The sequence below is a fragment of the Myotis lucifugus genome, unplaced genomic scaffold (assembly GCF_000147115.1).
Source record: "Myotis lucifugus unplaced genomic scaffold, Myoluc2.0 scaffold_302, whole genome shotgun sequence".
Lineage (NCBI taxonomy): Eukaryota > Metazoa > Chordata > Mammalia > Chiroptera > Vespertilionidae > Myotis > Myotis lucifugus.
Window position 1 is genome coordinate 1,173,322 of NW_005871350.1, and position 5,640 is coordinate 1,178,961.

The window sequence follows — 5,640 nt, forward strand, 5'->3', positions numbered from 1 at the left end:
TCATAATTACGATGTGTCTGGTGTGGGTCTTTTCAGTTCATCTTGTTTGGGACTCTGTGCTTGTGTTGACTTTTTTCTTCCCCATATCAGAAAGTTTTCTGATATTATTTCTTCAAATAGGTTTTTTAACCCTTGTCTTCTTCCTGTCGTTCTGGCATCCCTATTATTTGTATGTTGCTTTGTTTCATGTTGTCCCAAAGCTCCCTTAGGCTCTCCTCCTGTCTTTTAATTTGTTTTCTCCAATTGCAGTTCAGTTTGGCTGTGTTTTTGCTTCCCTGTCTTCTAATTCACTAATTCGGTCCTCTGTTTCTCCTAGTCTACTGTTGAAACTTTCCATGGTGTTTTTTCATTGCAGCTATATCACTCTTTATTTCTTCTTGATTCTTACCTAAGTTGTTGATTTTTTTCATCCATCTGATTTATGAACAGCATGACCCTTAGTCTGAATTCTTTTTCTGACATATTGCATGTCTCTATTTCACTTAGCTGCTTTTCTGGCAAGTCCTCCTTTTCTTTCCTTTGGGGGTTTCTTTGTCTCTCCATTTTTGATCTGACTGAGGGATCTAGGTGTCGAGTTGTGCAGGGTCTGCTCTTTGGGTGGCATTTGCTCCCCGGGCAGTGACTGCTCCTCAGTTGAAGGTGGCTCCTGTGGTGGGTGCTGCTCACAGAAGTAGTGGTTCCACTGGCTTCTAGGGGCAGGCTGCTCATGCAGCTGCTGTTCCTTTGACTGGGGCAGGCTGCTCACAAGGCTGCTGCTCCACAGATGGGGTTGGAATGCTCATGGGGCTACTGCTCCTCGGATGGGGGTGGGCTGCTCACACAGCTGCTGCTCCTTGGGTGGGGGCAGGTTGCTCACAGGGCTGCTGCTCTTTGTACATGGGCAGACTGCTCGTGCAGCTGCTGCTCCTCAGACAGGGGTGAGCTGCTTGTGCAGCTGCTGCTCCTTGGATGGGTACGGGCTGCATGGGGCTGCTGCTCCTCAAATGTGGGCGGGCTGCTTGTGTGCTTGCTGCTCCTGGGGCAGGCTGCTCACATGGCTGTTGTTTGCATGGTCGCAATGCCTTGGGCTAAAGCGTTGGGACAGTCAGAAGGGAGTGTGCTTTGGAACTCACAGGAGCCCACACCTGGGGTGGCTAGAGTCTCGGTGATCATGGGACTGCAGCTGAGGCAGCAGGTCCCTGGTAGGGATGGCTGTATTGTCCCAGGTGTTATCTGAGGGCACCCTGGGTGGAGGTGAGGCTGGGCTCCCAGTCACAACAGCTCTCCCCTTCAAAAAGGTGCAGCCTCCATGGAAGAGCCAGCTGCTCCAGGACTGTTTGCAATGGTAGCAGAGGCTGCCTGGTTAGGCGTGCCCAGTCAGCCTGCACCCAGAGGTCCTGTGGGAAATAACTGTGCCTCACTCATGCACAGACATGTACCCCACATGTCCACACACTCCTATTTTGCTCCCTTACTCACTCATGCTCTCTTCCTCACTGCTACCTTCTTCCTGCCTCTGTAGTTTGGTCTGGAGTGTTATTGACCTGTTCGTGGATGGAGTCTCCTCTCTGGGTCTCTGCTTATGTGGCTTGCTCTCTACCACATTGGTCAAACAAGATAAAATTCACCTTGACAAGACACGACACAAAGGGAACAAAACACGAATGTACTCACAACACTGATAACCCCAATATAAGTGACCACCAGAGAAAAGAAAATTAGGGGAGAGAAAAGAGAGCACAAATGATATCGAAGAGAGAAAAAATGGTATGAGAGAAAAGAAAAAGAACAAAAAGGAAGAAAAAGGAAAAAAAATATATATGGGGAGAAAACACCAGAGAACAAACAGATAAACCAAAGCATACAAACACCAACTTCTCAGTAAAAAGGGTGGGGGCAGAATCTTATATACAAAAAGTAAGGTTAAGGAATTGCATGAATATGAGGAGGACCTCAGTTCAGAATAGAGAAAGCAGAAAGAGGATGAGTGGATAAGAAGAAAGAGAAAGAGCAGAAAAAAAATAATAAAAATTAATTTAAAAAATAAGATGAAAAAAATTAGAATGATAAAAAATAATGCAAAAAGAAATAGAAAATAAACAAACAAAAAGTAAAATAAAGATAAATAGAGAACAAAACAATAATAAAATAAAATAAAAATAAAAATGAAAAAATCAAGTGTTGTTCCTTTCCGCCAATTAAGATCCCACTCTTCTGTAATGTCTGCCACTTCTCAGTTTCCTGTTGCTGGGACTGAGGTCTCTCTTTAGGCCAATCCCTAAGGGCTCTCAGGGACTATTCCGATTTTTTTTTTGGTATCCTTGTGCCACTCAGTGTGTGGCTGTATTGGTTGCCTGGAGATTGCAGGGAGGGGTGATCTTTTCAGGAGAAAATGGCTGCCTAGGTGCTTTGTGTCAGGTATGATTCAGTGCCAGACTCACGGCCACCTCTCTCTGACCCTCTCTTCTCCTTGGCCTCTCCCCAGACTCCACAAGTCTGCACCTCCACCTGCACCTCATTCATTGGTGAGTGTCTGTATTTGAAAGGTCCTACCAACTAGGTTAAGCAGACAAAAGCAAAGACAAAAAAGAGGGAAAAGAGCTGCACCACTGCGAGCCCCTCTACTCCTGGCATGGCGTGACCTGGGCAGCCGTCCAGGCTGCCCGCTTGGGCTCAGTCTTTCATGGCTGCGGACCCAGATCTAGAATCCCCTGCCACCAACAGTCCTGTGGACCTCCCTTCCACAGTCAGACGCTGTGCTATGCCTGGCCCAAGGGACGTGTCCTCGGTGCCATGTGGTTTCCCTCTGACTCTCTGGGCTCGGAGGTCTCACAGTTCTCTCCAGCCAGATCCCTGATTTTACCATTCTCCAGGCATCCTCTGCCCTTCCTGGCTGCAAATTGTCTCACTAGCAGTGTCTACTTTGTCAATTCAGGGTGGGTGTTATTCGATTTAGTTGCTTATTCTATCTGCTGTGGGATAAGGCTCGGGACATGTCCCTATATTCTGCTGCCATTTCGTCTCCTCCTGTACCACAGCTTTTTTATCCACTCATCTACTGATGGGCACTTGGGCTGTTTCCAGATCTTAGCTATTGTAAGTTGTGTTGCTATGAACATAGAGGTTCATATATTCTTTCTGATTGGTGTTTTGGGTTTCTTAGGATATATTCCTAGAAGTAATAGCACTGGGTCAAATGGCATTTCCATATATATATATATTTTTGAGGATACTCTATACTCTTTTCCATAATGGCTGCACCAGTCTGAATTCCCACCAGCAGTTTACTAGGATTCCCTTTTCTCCACATCCTCACCAGCACTTGTCATTTGTTGATTTGTTGATGGTAGCCATTCTGACAGGTGTGAGGTGATATCTCAGTGTTGCTTTAATTTGCATCTCTCTGAAGATCAGTGACTTTGAGCATTTTATAATTATTAATTTTTGTTGTTAATCCTCACCCAAGGATATTTTCCCATTGATTTTTAGGGAGAATAGAAGAGAGAGGGAAAGACAGAGAGAAACATTGATATGAGAGAAACACATCGATTGGTTGCCTCCTGCATGAGCCCAGGGCTCAGGCCAGGGAGGTGCCAGCAACCAAGGTACATGGCCTTGATCAGAATCGAACCCGGAACCATTTGGTCTGCAGGCCAATGCTCTATCCACTGAGCCAAACCGGCAAAGCCTCATATGTCTTTTGGCCATCTATATGTCCTCTTTGAAGAAGTGTCTATTTAGGTCCTTTGCCCATTTTTTAATTGGATTTTTTTGTCTTCCTTCTGTTAAGTTGTATGAGTTCCTTATATATTTTGGATATTGACCCTTTGTCAGATGTATTATTGCCAAATATGTTCTCCCATACAGTGGGCTCCCTTTTCATTTTGTGATGTTTTCTTTTGCTGTGCAGAAGTTTTTTATTTTGAGATAGTCCCATTTGTTTATTTTCTCTGCCTTAGAAGATGTATCCATAAATATATTGTTACTAGAGGCCTGTTGCACGAAGAAATTCATACAATAGGTCTTTCTTCCCCTGGCTGCTGGCACCGGTTTTCCTCCGGCACCCAGGACCCAGGCCTTTGCTCCAGCCGCAGCGGAGAAACCAAGCCTCTTCAGTCTTCAGTCGTCTTCAATTTTCAGTCGTCTTCAGTCTTCAGTCATCTTCAGTCTTCAGTTGTCTTCAGCCTTCAGTCTTTGCTCTGTGCCTGCATATGCAAATTAACTGCCATCTTTGTTGGGTTAATTTGCATACTCATCCTGATTGGCTGGTGGGTGTAGTGGAGTGACACCAATTTGTATATTTCTCTTTTATTAGTGTAGATGAGAGATGTCTGACTGCTGCAACCAGCATGGCTAGGGTTCAGGATTTGAAGAAAGGGTCAAAGCACAAATGAAAACACTAACAAGAAATATGAATTATTAAGGGGTGGGGGTCAGATGGAAACCTCTCTCTAGGAGAAGCTCTCTGAAACCTTGGCCTTGTCAGCTTTTATTCAATTTTAGATAGCAGACAGACCATCTCAAAGGTCAGTAAAGATCAGTAAAGATTTACTTTGAGGCTATTAGGTCAGGAAATTGCTTTGAGCCATCGCTATCTCAACACAGAACAATTGGTGCATAGCTTTTAGCCCTGCTAAAGTTCCAGATTCATCAGCCTTCCGAGTTCCTTGGTACACTCTCATGATAGCATTGACAATGGATGGCTTCCTGCATCTGACCTTTTGCTGCCTATGTTTTCTTCTAGGACAGCGGTTCTCAACCTGTGGGTTGCAAACAATGAAAATACATCCTGCATATCAGATATTTATGTTACAATTCATAACAGTAGCAAAATTACAGTTATGAAGTAGCAATGAAAATAATTTTATGGTTGGGGGTCACCACAACATGAGGAACTGTATTAAAGGGTCATGGCATTAGGAAGGTTGAGAACCACTGTTCTAGGACTTTTATGGTTTCACGACTTACATTTAAGTGTTTTATCCATTTTGAGTTTATTCTTGTTTATGGTGTAAGTTGGTGATCTAGTTTCATTTTTATGCATGTATCTGTCCAATTTTCCCAATACCATTTATTGAGGAAACTGTCTTGACTCTATTGTTTGCTCTTGCCTCTTTTGTCAAATATTAATTGAGCTTAATGGCTTGGGTCAATTTCGGGAGTTTCTGTTCGGTTCCATTGATCTATATGTCTATTCTTGTGTCATTACTAGGTTGTTTTGATTACAGTGGCTTTGTAGAATAACTTGAAATACGGTATTGTGATTCTTCCAACTGTGTTCTTTCTCAAGATTGCTGAGAATATTTGGAGGCTTCTTTGGTTTCATATAAATTTTTGGAGTGTTTGTTCTAGGTCTGTGAAATATGCTGTTAGTATTTTAATAGGGATTACATTGAATCTGTAGATTGCCTTGGGTAGTATGATGTTGATTCTACCAATTCATGAACATTGTATATTCTTCTACTTGTTTATATCTTCTATTTCTTTCTTCAACATCCTGTAGTTTTCTGAATACAGGTCTTTTGCTTTGTTGGTTAATTTATTTCCTAAGTATTTTATTTTTTTGTGCAATGGTAAATGGGATTGATTGTTTAGTTTCTCTTTCTGAGAATTAATTATTAGTGTATAAAAAAGCCATCAAGATTTTTCAAGGTGGTGGCT